Genomic DNA, 14,086 nt, shown 5'->3' with positions numbered 1-14,086 from the left:
TTCTAGGCTAGTTGCACGAGAGTGAATTAGTTTAGTAGGATTATTAACATGTTTAATTGCGCGAGAGTGAGTTAAATGTGTAAATCGTCCTAATTGAGGTCATTTTCATCTAATTGTTTGATGTTGTTGAATGCATTGATGTAATTGGATTCCACTTTCCCTAGTTTTAGTTATTTGCTCTTAGTAGTGTTAGTTGAAGCTCTCTTTACCTCACAAGCTTTCCTAGTAGTCTAATTAGCATAGATTGATACACTTAGTCCTTTTGGGTTCGACCCTTTACTTACCCCTATATTCGTATTAGGGTAGTTTAGGTATTATAAATTGTTAATTTGATTAGGGTTAGTAGACTAACGACACTACTTAAATCCCTCGATCAAATTTTGGCGTCGTTGCCGGGGACTAAGGCGTTCATTAATTTGTGTTAATTAGATTAGCTAGGTTCTTGTGTATAATTTGATTTGTGTTCGCTTTTCTTTGTTCTTTGTATAAAAATGGCATGCTTATCTTTTCCTCAATTTGATGGTGAACCCTTCTATGCTTACTTTGAAAGACTTGATGGTTTTCTTAGTTACCATGGGTGTTCTCTTAGTGATGCTTGTGGTATAGCTTATTGGGGCATGAATGAGTATATTAGGGGAATGGTTGAGGACATGAATCATGGTAGATTTTGTGATTTGTCTATGCATGATGCAAGGGATTTCTTCACATGGCTTGCTAAGGATTCTTTAGATAGAGAATCTCATGTTTCTTACTTTGATTCTCAATGCCAAGATTCTTTTAATTTTTGCATGAATTCTCTTGATACTTCTTATGTGCCTAGTGATAATCCAAGTATGCAAATTGACACCTTTCCCCCTTATGCTCATTTTGATGAGGTTTGTGCTAATTTTGATGATGTGCAATTTGACTTTGATCATGAACCTCAACCCAATAACATTGAAGCCCAAATTCTTTCTCAAATGCAATATCTCACCCAACAACTCCAAGAGCTTCAAGAGGAACAAAAATTGAGAGAAGTGAGGCTTGCCCAAGTGATGAGTGCTTTGTTTGATGTAAATGGATGTGAGGCACCTCATTTGGAGTGTGAGAGTGTTTTTGAGAATGATGTGGGCCAAGGGTGTGAAGTTGAGGGGAGATTTTCTTGTGATGAGGGGATTTTTGAGGATTTTGATCCTTTTCATTCCCCATTTGAGCTTGATTGTCATCCTTCCCCTTATTCACCCCCTTTGAGAGCTTCTCTTGGTAAGGATGTGAGTGAGCCGTCTTCAATTTTGAATGAGGGATTTCATGAGGATGATGATGATGAGTTTGAGCAATCAAGAGAGATTGAAAGTCCCGTGAGTGATGGTGGAAGAGTTTTTAATGAAGAAAATATCAATTTTGAGGTTTCCAACCCCCTTCCCCATCTTGATGAGTCTACTTTGCATGTTGGTGACCCTTCTATCCATGAGTCTTTGGACTCATTTGAGGTTATGGCTAGTATGTTCATTGAAGGTGTAACAAATCATTATAGCCTCTTGAAAGAGTTCATTGGCAATGCTTCATGGGAAAGGGATGAATTTGAGAGAAACCTTTATCCTTTCATGCATGGTTTAGAGACTCTAGGCTTTGAGGATCTTGAGGGAGTTGTTGTTCATCGTTGTGATAGAGAGGAGGATGAGGTTGTTTCTATTGGAGAGTTTTTGTTTGAGGAAGATGAGAGTCAAGAGTGTTCTTTTGAGGATTCAATGATTGATTTTCATGCCCTCATTGGTGATGTGAGGCTTTGTGAGACCATTATTTCTCCTCCCCTTCCTCATGTCCCTTTCTCAAGGAAATTTGACCACATCCCCAACTATCCTATGTTCCTCCCCTCTTTTGTCTTAAAGCCTATTGAGGACCCTCTATTCTTTGATGAGACTTTTCCTTCTCATCCTCCCATCATTGAGGAAATGGGTGATTATGCCACCCAAAAAGATTTTTAGGAGGTTTTGCCTTTTTATTCTCTTCCTTATTTTTCTTCTTCTTTCTCTTCTTCTTTTTTTGATTTTTCTTTTGATTTTTCTTCTTTCTTTTGGCATCTTCCTCCTCATTTACGTGCAATAATCTTGTTGCACGTCCTCCTCCCTTCATTTTCCTACTTGTTATCATATGAGATGTGTAGTAGTGCATTTGATAAACTCTTGCGTTCGTTGCAATATTATTTACTAGAGCGGTCTCGCTTGGACGTTAAACAAGCCTTTTTCGGGAAGTAACCCGAGGTTTTTATTGCTTTTATTTTCTTTTCTTTTTAGATTAGATTATCTCTCATGGAAATGTTTGTGTGCCTTTTTCTAGGTACGTGGCTTGATATACTCTTATGCATTGGTTTGGATCAAGAACCAAGGAAGTTTGACGCCTATTTTTGCTAGCATAAGGAAATCGAGATTCAATTCAAGAGGAAATCGGCTTTGAAAGGTTAAACTGGTTCATTTGCGGGTATTTACACCCACCAATATCCGGTAACATCTTTCCTAGCTCTTTCTCTAATGGTTGGTGACTCGTTGGACATGTGTTGGTTTGTTGGGTTGATTTCTTTCTTGTCCCCTCCCATGGATTATTTGGTTTATGTTTGAGTATATTGTCTCATTCAAGCTTGGGGGAGGGTATCCTATCATGTTTTGTGGGATGTTGATTCGTTTATGCCATGCACTTGAGTATATGCATTTTCATGTCTTTTCTTATATTTTGAAAATTCCAAAAAGATTTTTGTTTATTTTCAAGGTAATTTTGGCAAAATGTGTTTTGTTTGTTCTTATATTGGACATTTTGTTTTGGGACTTGAATCCTTGAATGTTTTTCTTCCTAAGTGGTAAATGTATGCACGATTTGAGAGTGTAATTGGTTGACTCTAGGATACTATATACTAAGGTAGCCGGATTAAGAACTTTTAGGGGTCCATGAAGCCATAGTTCACGGGAATGTGGTAAGATGGAGTTGCTCTCTATAGTGGATTTGAAACCCTTGGTTGGTATTTGTTTGGTTATAATCCCTTGTGAGCTTCATTTGTTCTAGCCTTCATCACCTTTTTGAGCGGCTATTTAGGATCCTTGACTATACATGTCTTAATCCTTGTTTTGACCTCTAGCTCCCAAGATCGTGACCGGGCCTCTGTAGGGGAGGAAAAGGGCACCTTTTCTCATTTTTCTTTATCTTCTTTTTATTTTGTTACAAATTTGATTTTCTATTTTGCATCAACCTACTTATTAACCAATTTGAGCCTAATGTTTCCCGCTCTTGTTTAAACCGCATCACAAACCCAATGGCCTATGTATACCAACCCTTTTAGTTAGTGAAGCATAGGCATGTGAGGTTTGAGTTTTGAGAGTGTTGATCATGAACAAGAAAACTTTGTGAATTGGTTTAAGTACGGATTTGAAAGTTGAGCTTAAAAAGAATATGCAAAAAGTTCGAGAAGAAAGATGCAATTCAAGAAAATCAAATGAAGTTTCAAGAAAAAGCCGTCCTTGGTTAGAAAAAGGCAAGGACACATAAAAAAAAATAAAATACAAAAAAAAAAAAAAAAACAAAAAACACAAATATATTTTAGTTTGGTTTCGTTTTCTTCCCTTGTTTAAGCATTGAGGACAATGCTTCGTTCAAGCTTGGGGGGGAGCGTTCCTTCATTTTTTTTGTATATATTGTGTGTTAGTGTTGAGTAAGCTTGTGGGAGTTGGCATTATTGGTATTTTTGTTTGATATTTTGTGATTTCTTGAGCTTGTTTTTGAGAGTAGGCCACTCTTTTGCTTCACTTAGGAAATATCACCAAAATTTTCAAAATTTTACCCCGCCTTAACCTTTAGCCTTACGTTACAACCTAATAAAAGTCCCTTAGACTTTAGTGGGGTTAGGTCAAAGAACGGTGGAGGGAGATAGATTTCAAACCTATGGAGAGAGCATGCATAGTTGAGATGTCGGGATAACCTTCTCAAAGTTTTTCATTTCTTTATCTTTTTCCGATTCATTCGTGGAATCATGAGAATCTAGCTTAAGGGTTGATTTGAAGCTAGTGGAGAGAACGCGGCCCGATTGGTTGGGGCTAGGGTGGATTGAGTCCCCATTAGTTCTCTATGCTTAGCATATGTTATGTTTCAATCAACCATTGACATCTTGGAACGTGCATACATTTGTCTATTTAGAAAGGTTTGCATCCATCCGTGTTTGTTCCTATCTCTTGTCCAAATATGAACTTGTGTTTTTCTTTCTTGTTTTATGTTTCTTTTTCTTTTCTTTTTATTGCCGTGCCTTGGTTTTTATTTAGAGTTGTGGGTTAAACTCTTAGGACACCCTCACGAGAGCACACTCGTCCTCTAGGGCAATCTAGGGGTTTAAAGGGCTTGTCATTAGTTGCTAAAAGTGACCGTGATTCCTACGAAAGTGAGTTAGTGTACATTCTTGTCTCCTTTAGTGTTCTAGCTTTGCTTGAATAAATCATTCTCCTTCTCCCGTGTTTCATGTTAATTTGCTAGAGGACGAGCAAAAGGTAAGCTTGGGGGAGTTTGATAAGTGACTTTTATGTCACTTTTAGGGTGTTTATTGAGTCGTATTCCGGCTTATTTTCCAATAATTTCACCTTTTATATCCTTTATTTCTATTATTTTATTATTCTCGTCTTTTATCTTTATTTTGAGTATTTTTGTAATTTTCTATAGTTTTTAGTTTATTTTCGTGTTTTATTTTATTTTTCTTTCTTTTAATGTTTTTAGTTTAAGTTGTTAGTTTTTATTTTTATTAATTTAATTTCTATTTTTTTTATCTCGTTTTCTTATTTCTTTTAGTTTCGTATTTTATTTTATTTTATTTTATTATTTCTTTAGTTTTAGAATTTTATTTTATAGCATTTTATTTTACTTTTTTTATTATTTTATTTTATCTTTATTTTGTTATCGATCCTACCCTCGTGTTGTTTTTGGTTGTAGGTGTTTTCGGGTCCTTGGTCGATCGAGTTCAAGATCCGAGAATTGAGTCAAACAACATGCTCTTGCTGCTGCCCTCTTGCTAGCAGCTTAACATACACCACACCCTTTCTAAACCTACACCACATCCTCCCCTGCTTCCCCTGCATTCACCAACAACAACTCCACCAACAACACACTCCTCATCACCTTCCCATTTCCTCACTCACTCCACAACAACAACCAGCAACAATGCTGCCTAGCCACCTCCAACCTCACACAACCAAACCACCTCCAATTCTTCTCCATTCACCCTCGCCACCAATTTCAACCAGCCACCGCCACCTATTTCAGCCACCTGACCTCAATTGACACCAACCCGCAAAACCCACACTCCTAAATTCGCACCAGTCACACACACCTCACCTCCAACCAAACCGCCTCCAATTCTCCTCCATCTCACACCCATCAGACCCGCAATTCCCCTTCTTCACCTCGCAACACCACCAACACCAGCCATCACACCGACACCACCCAACACCAGCAGCAACTCGCAACAATTGCAGCTCCTCCCCGCATCACTAATCCGCAACCAATCGAACCAAATTCACAGCAATGAGCAACCCAGACCTCCGCGGCCGTGCACCCCTGTCAGAAAGCGCACAAAATCGAGTCCAAAATCGAGTTGAGGCAGAAGCTTTGTGCGACTTGCTGTGCGACCTCTTCGCGGGCGCGTAGATCGGGGTTCAATTTGAACCACATCACGAGCTTTGCACGTGGTTTTAATGAATTCCAACGACTGTGTTTTAATGATGCTTGATGAAGATGATGATGATGAACGGTGAAGATGAGGGGATGCGTGGTGATGGTAATGAAGGTGATACGAATCAAAGTAGCCAAAATCGAGCAAGGAGAATATCGTGGGTCTGGGGGGATTTTGGGGAATGATGGGTTTTAATTTCTTTTATTTTATTTTTATTCCCTTTTTCTTTCTTTTGTTTTATTTTATTTTCTTTATTTTGTTTTCTTTAATTTATTTTATTTTATTTAGCCTTGTATATAAATACCCTTTTGGGGTTATTTTCTCTCAACTAACTCTTAACATTTTTATTTTAGCCTAGATTAGATTAGTTTAGCTCTTTTATTTTCTCTCTCTTAGGGTTAGATTAGGAGTTTCTCTCTCTAGTTTAGGAGTAGTTTAGAGAGAGAGAAAAATTGGATTTTTCATGGAGTTTTTGGGATTTTGAAGAAGCAAATTTGTGGATTTTTCCTCTCATAAATTCAATGAGTCTTCCTAACTTTCTCTCACATTTATTGCTTTCATTTATTATTGTTTTTGCTTATTTATTTGTTTATTTGATTAGTTTAATTAGTTTAATTATTTGATTCTTGCTTTTATTATTATTATTTTAACTTGTTTTCCATACTTTTGTTCACCATGTTAGTTTAGGTTTTGTTCTAGGAAAATGGATGAAGGTTATGTTAATTAATTTAATGATTGATTGTGGTTAGTATGAAATTGTTTCTTGATTATTGTGTATGGATGATGCTTTTATGGATTAGAATCTTTCTAGCTAATTGATTCTATGCTTTTAATTGTGTTTTCAATCAATTGTACGAAAGTGAGTTATTTGAGAGCCCTAAATTCCTCCATATCTTTACTAGGCTAGTTGCACGAGAGTGAATTAGTTTAGTAGGATTATTAACATGTTTAATTGCGCGAGAGTGAGTTAAATGTGTAAATCGTCCTAATTGAGGTCATTTTCATTTAATTGTTTGATGTTGTTGAATACATTAATGTAATTGGATTCCACTTTCCCTATTTTTAGTTATTTGCTCTTAGTAGTGTTAGTTGAACCTCTCTTTACCTCACAAGCTTTCCTAGTAGTCTAATTAGCATAGATTGATACACTTAGTCCTTTAAGGTTCGACCCTTTACTTACCCCTATACTCGTATTAGGGTAGTTTAGGTATTATAAATTGTTAATTTGATTAGGGTTAGTAGACTAACGACACTACTTAAATCCCTCGATCAAGATCGAAAAGGATGATTGGATTGAGTCAGAGTACTTATATTGATAAGGTACTTGCTCGATTTGGCATGGAGGAGGCCAAGAGAGGTCACATGCCAATGTCACATGGCATAACCTAAGCAAGAAGCAGTGTCCACAAACACTTGATGAGCGGGAAAGAATGAATCAGATTCCATATGCTTCGCTTATTGGATCGATCATGTATGCCATGATATGTACTAGGCCAGATGTATCGTATGCCTTGAGTGCTACGAGCCGTTACCAATCAGACCCAGGAGAGACGCATTGGACTGCGGCCAAAAATATCCTAAAGTACCTGAAAAGGAACAAGGATAAATTCTTGTTGTATGGTGGTGTAGAGGATTTAGTTGTGGAAGGTTATACCGACGCAAGCTTCCAGACAGACAGAGACGATTTCAAATCGTAATCTGGATATGTGTTCTGTCTATGGAGGGGCGTTTAGTTGGAAGAGCGCAAAGCAGAGTACAACTGCAGATTCTACAACTGAAGCCGAATACTTAGTAGCTGCTGAAGCAGCTAAGGAGGCTGTTTGGATTCGTAAGTTCGTTGGTGAACTTGATGTTGTACCCTCTATAAAGGGTCCAACAACCCTCTATTGTTACAACAATGGAGCTATTGCTCAGGCCAGAGAGCCTAGGGAACATCAGAAGGTCAAACATGTGAAGCGGCGATTTCACATGATTCGAGAATGGAAATCAGAGGGTGAAATAAGAATTTGCAAGGTTGGAATGGATGATAATGTAGCCGATCCACTTACTAAACCTTTGCCTCAAGTGAAGCACAACAAGCACGTTGAGGCAATGGGAATCAAGCATGTAGGAGATTGGCTTTGATTTCCTTGTTTAGTGTTTTAGTTAATTTTGAGAAAAATTAATGTAAGACACTAAGGAAAACCATTCAAGTTTTGGAGTAATATAAAATTTCATGCAATATTTTATTACTCCGTTATGCTATTTAATTGTGGTTTAGGATTAAATAATGAGTCCATTCGATTCTGAGAATATTCAAAATAGGATATCAAGACCAGTCTTGGTAAGGAAACACCTATTAAGTGAACATTGAACATTATAATCGAAAATTATCCCTAATCAAGGTCATTTAAACGATGGACGATTAATGACCGATTCAGATTAGTGTGTAGTTTTATTTATAGCACCGTTTTATGTGCTACACGGACATGATTGTCATAAATCATTTGCAAAGGTATTGGTTTAGAACCATACTGGATCGACCTATGAGAATACTTTAAGAAATTAAAAAAATTTGTCATAAGTATACTTCTCATTATGGCTATCGGAACCTATTTCCTTGACCATGAGTATTGTGAGTTCTCTTGTTTGAGTACTAGTTCGCTTTGATGTTGTCAAACGTCTGCCGTAATAGGGGATTATAACGGCAACACTCGGGCGACTAGGTCCTCTCAGTAAGAGGAGCTACATTACAAGACTGGGAATGTCCCCCTACTAAAATAGGGAAGATTTCTTTATTGTATAAAAGGCCTCTCGTAGAGCGAGACTGTAAAATGCATGGCCGTGCTTGGATGGATTTTAGGAATCATCAGTTTATTGACAGTCGAACTCGAAATCGGGAAACACTTCTAGACGTAATAAGGATGACAAAATAAATCTTACCTTATAGTTCATGAAGAGACATTAAGTGACATAGGAAAAAGGCTGTACACAAAATTCGCACTTGTCCGGAAGGACAAGTGGGAAATTGAAAGGAATGGTGTCCTTCGAACAAGTAAACTATTCCGTTAGTGGGTTCAGAATTATTAGAAAGCTAATATATTCAGTGAAGTCAAGTGATCGGAATGCCTGGGTGGAGGCCGCTTCCGATCAGTAATATTAATGAATAATTAATATTATAGCTTAATCTTGACTGAACCCTTCGGGTCACACCCAAGCATTCAACAAACCGAACCGACGAATTAATTCAGAAGGAATTAATGAGTCAACCGAGTAATATTTATTTAGACGTCGGAAATTCGAGCTTAGAGCGTCGAAACCGAGCGTCGGAAGTCGAATCGAAAAATAGTAAAAGACGAGACAAGAAATAGTTATAAATCAACAAAAGACAAAAATACCCCTAGCATCGGAATGCCCAAGCAAACCGAGGTCTAAGGGCGTACGGCCTAGCATGGTGGCAAGCATGCGCACCAAGACGAGCCTAGGCTGGCTGGTGCGTGCTAGCGCACCCATGCTAGCATCGCAAGGCTAGGCGCTGCCTAGTGCGTGCTAGCATGCTAGGTACAGCCTTGTGCGCGCAATGTCTAGCAAGCCATGCCGCGACAAGCTGCAGCAGCTAGCACGCTAGGTGCGCCAGCTCGCCACATCTAGCAGCAGCATGGCTAGGCCAATTCTTGCTGCGTAGCAGCGCTGGCCAAGGCACAAGGCCAGCAGCAGCTCGCACAAGCATGCTGGGCTTGCTGGCCAGCAGCGCCTGGCAGCCCGCATGCGAGTGCTGGGCCTGTTGGGCTTGCTGGGCGTGGCTGCCACAGACAGCAGCACATGGCAGCCCACCTTGACTTCCTTGGTGCCCAAGGGTGGGTGCCATGTGGCTTGTGGTCCTTGAGTGTGTGTGGAGTGAGGTGGCCGGTTATGGGAGAGGGAGTGGGGAACAAGTTTGGTCCCCCCCTTCTCCAAGTGGTCCTCACCTAACCACTCACATGAGCTTGCCACTTGTTGATTTATTACTAGCTTGATTATTAATTTTATTTTAGTTTTAAAATAAAATAGAAAAATCATACTATCCCACATTGATGGGAGAGTAAATGATACTCCCATCATTTCCTATAGATACCCAAGTATGGGCATTGGGAATGTTGCTTGAGTAAGAGTTGAAAAAGGCATCACAATTAGTGAAAACCTTTGAACTCAATATATTTACTCGGGTTTTATTGGTCGGGTCTTGCTAACCCCAAGACATTGGACCTAGTCGGTTTTGTTGGTGCGGGTGGACTTCGTTGGAGGTCTCTGTGTGAGCGGGACTTGAAGCTTTCAAGTAAGAGCTCATTTTGGAGCGAAGCACGCGTCAAAGGTAATTAGCTTATCTTAATCTTGTGAATAATTTAATTATGTTTATGGTTTTATTTATTGCTAGTGCGGTCTTGTTTTTGGGTTTGTTTCCGCGGTGAGTCGGACGCACCAAACCCCAACAATCATGGAGGGTCTAAGAACACCACCTTGTCCAAGGTAGCGAATAGATTAACTTCTCCTTCATTTTTAAGCAACCTCTCGTTGTTGCTTGACAAGACTTCACTTGCTTGCACATCAAAAACAATCTTTTCATTTCCCAACTTTAATCTCATTCTCTTCTTCCTCGAAGCTATTGTTTTCTTCTTGACCTTGTTTCTTTTTGTAGACGGTTTCACACCATCTACATCCATGTAATCCTCCTCCTCCTCTCGAGGGTAGAGCTCAAACCAATGAGGAATGTCAATCTCCTCTTCGTTTATAGCCTTTGAAAGCTCCTTCTTATCTTCACTTACGTTTATGAAATCAAAACTCACAAGCAAATCATCAAAAATATCATGAACATTTTTAGATGAAGAATAATGAACGAAGGGAATCATCACTCTTGATTCCTTTCACAAGGGATAAGGACTCATGCATTGGTTTTAGCTCAAAGCTCTCTTTCTTGTTACCAACACTAAAAGTAATATGGCCTCCCTAAACATCAATCAAATCTCCCAAAGTAGCTAAAAACGGTCTCCTTAAGATAATAGGAATGTGGTCATCTTCTTCTATTTCAAGCACAATGAAATCAACGGGAATTGTAAAACCACCTATCTTAAGGGGAACATCCTCAACTCTTCCCTTTGGAACTTTGATAGACCTGTCGGCCAATTACAAAGTCATGTTGGTTGGAAGAAGTTCTCCTAGCTTTAGCTTCTTTAAAACTAAGAAGGGAATTATGCTCACACTAGCACCCATATCACACAAAGCATTGTCAAATAACTTACTCTTGATTTTGCAAGGAATGGAGAAATTACCCGAATCTTTCATCTTCTTGGGGAGGTCATTGTGAATTAAAACACTACAACACTCACCAAGCTCTACCGAATCTATCTCATTACAATCTCTCTTGCCACTAAAGATATCCTTAAGGAATTTGGAATATCTAGGCTTTTGGGTCATGGCTTTGGTAAGAGGGATAGAAAGATGGACCTCCTTCAAAATTTCAAGAAATCTCCCAAATTGTTCATCTAATTTGTTCATAATAAACTTTTGGGGATATGGAAGGTCGGGTTTTCTCACATCCTCTTGCTTTCTGTCAACACTCTTCTTTTTCTCATGGCCCTTTTCTTTGCTCACATCTTTTTGACACATCTTCTTAGTTTTGCTCACATGAAACACTCTTCTTCTTGTCCTCCTCACAATCCCTAGAAACTCTTTCTTCAAGAACTCTTCCACTCCTTGTGGTGATGGAATAAATGGGTTTCTTAGGATCAACTCCTTAAGAAGTCAATGAAGAAGGACTAGCACAATCTTTCAAAGCGTTTGCTAGTTGTGTGATCTGTGTCTCAAGCATTTTGTTATGTGTCATGATCTCATTAAATTTCTTATCGCTCACCGCCATATAGGAATTCAAGATTTTTGTTTGATTTTCAATTGTCTCTTCCAAATTTGACTTGAACGATTGAGAATAGGAATTTTCACCAACACCTTGAGATTTTGGACCAAATATGGGTAGGGGTCCCCTTTGGTTGTTTTGAAAATTCCCCCTATTTTGATTGTTCCAATTGCCTTAGTTTTGATTGTTGCCAAAATTTTTGTTTTGGCCACCAAAGCCTTGAAATTGGCTTTGATTTCCATACCCTTGGCCTTGGTTTTGATTACCATAACCTTGGTTATTATAGTTTCCTCGAAAACCTTGGTTCCCTTAATTCCTATAATTACCATTGTTATAGTTATCAAATCAACCTTATTGGTGAGAATATCTATTTCCAAAGTTTCTTAGTCCATTAAACCTTTGACCATTGTTATTGTTTGAGACAAAATTCACATGTTCACATTCACTATTCTCACCATCGTCAAGATTTTCAAACCCATTTGAACAAGTAGAAGCATCATGGTCATAAGACCCACAAATATCACAAAATAAGCATCCATTGGGCATATTGTTAGAAGTATAAGAAGGAGTAGAGTTAGTAGATGTACCTCTCCCTTTAATGTGAGAGGGATGACCTTGTGCATCGAAAATTGCATTCTCAAACTTGGCCTTGATTGTTGTCATCTCCTTCCCCAAACTTGAATAGCAATTTGTGAGGATAGGTTGTTTATGGCATTAGGGTGATCAACCGAATAAACCGTTGATTTATTCTTGCTTGAAGACTCTCTTTCTCCTTCTTGCTAATCCATATATTGGCGCACCACATATTCTATAATGTCCACAACCTCTTCTTTTGTTTTGTTCATGATTGGGCCTCCGGCTCCCGCATTAAGACACAATTTTCCTTGAAAATTCAACCCTCCATAGAAAATATGAATGATTTGATAGGTTGGGATGCCATGATGGGGACATTCTCTTTGATACTCCTTATACCTTTCCCAAGCTTCATAAAAGCTCTCAATAGGTTTTTTCTTGAAACTTTGGATCAAAGTCCTTGCCTCCGCCGTTTTCTTTTGGGGGTAGAACCTCAACAAGAATTCCTTGGTAACTTCATCCCATGTTCTAAGAGAATTTTTCTTGACCTCCTTGTCTAACCATTCCAAGGCTTGACCTATGAGAGAGAAGGGGAACAACTTGAGCCGGATAAAGTCTTGAGAAACACCATTCACTTTAATAGTGTTACAATACTTCTCAAACTCTTTGAGATGGTTTAGCGGGATCTCAATCTTAGCCCCACTAAATTGTCACCTTTTGATCAAAGTGATCATGGCCGGTCTTATTTCAAAGTCATTTGCCGGTGTGGTTAGCAATGAAACCCACTTTCAAACCTATATGCACCGGGATTTCCCAACTCTTTCAAAGCAACTCTTGGATTATCTCCCATGCTTACTTGATCCTCTTCTTCTCTTTCTTTGTGAATTTCTTCTCTTGGAGAGCTAGGACTCAAAGAACGATTAGCAACCCTTATCCTTGTTATTGTTCTCTCGATTTACGGATCAAATGGCATTAAATTCCTTCCTGTTATCCTACGCATACAAAATCTCAAAGCAAATATCAATAGCACGGCTACAAATGTAGCCTAAAGAGAAAAATGTTTTTGTATTTTGAGATTAAGTGAAATAGACTCAACAACAAAAGCAATCATCTACGCCATTCCCCGGCAACGACGCCATTTTTTATCTAAGGTGAGACTAGGTCGTTGAAAACTAAACTACCCTTGGTCAAAACAAAATTTGTAATCTAGGAATGGGAGGTGAATGCTAAAGTCAAAGCATAGAGTAAGTCTTGGGTCGAACCACTAGGAATGAGAGGTGAATGCTAAAGTCAAGGCTAAGCTATTTCGAAGCAATAAAGTGAGGTGTGTAAATTTAAAACAATCAAACAATCAAAATGAAACCTAATTTTTCAAGCACTAGGGTTAGGATCCGCATATACTCGGAATGGATATAGCTAATTGGGATTGGAGATGAATAAGTCAAGTGTTGCGAGGAAAAATTAATTAAGCAATCAAGAGAGTAAGGTAAGCTAATCTCCTAGAGGTCAAGCTAGCGCCAACTACGAGAGACTCTAACTAGGAACCTTGCAAACCTACTCAACCAACAAAAGCAAGCAAGAAATCAATTTTCCGTATTAATGCAAGCTTACAATGCATTATAGTGTAACAATAAAAGTTAGCTACTCTTCAATTAATCACACACATGCACTTAATCAATCAACCAATTTAATCACACACATCAACTCCATCAATTTCCCCCAATTAGCATCAATCCATTACTCATACATGCTGCACCATTCCCCTAGCAAGAGAACTACTCACAATCCATTGAAATTAAGATCAAAACTAAGCTAATCAACAATTTCATCATCATCATATCAATAGAACTAATTCGATCACAAATTCAATTCAAACTTGAACAATCAACAAAGTAATTGAAATGATAAGCTAAAGATTGCATGGTAAAAGAAATCCTTACAAACTTGCTTCAATTCAATGGAGAAAATGC

General features: G+C 38.5%; 1 non-coding gene across 1 annotated transcript; it reads left to right on the top strand.

Annotated features, from left to right (window-relative positions):
- Window positions 1–12,476: 12,476 nt before the first annotated feature.
- On the top strand, window positions 12,477–12,582 carry LOC145641094 (small nucleolar RNA R71). The gene has a single exon (XR_014115161.1). It is a non-coding gene; the product is annotated as a small nucleolar RNA R71 (small nucleolar RNA).
- The last annotated feature ends 1,504 nt before the right edge of the window (window positions 12,583–14,086 follow it).

The sequence above is a fragment of the Chenopodium album genome, chromosome 7 (assembly GCF_948465745.1).
Source record: "Chenopodium album chromosome 7, dcCheAlbu1.1, whole genome shotgun sequence".
NCBI classification, from domain to species: Eukaryota; Viridiplantae; Streptophyta; class Magnoliopsida; order Caryophyllales; family Amaranthaceae; genus Chenopodium; species Chenopodium album.
This window is presented reverse-complemented; position numbering and strand designations above follow the sequence as displayed.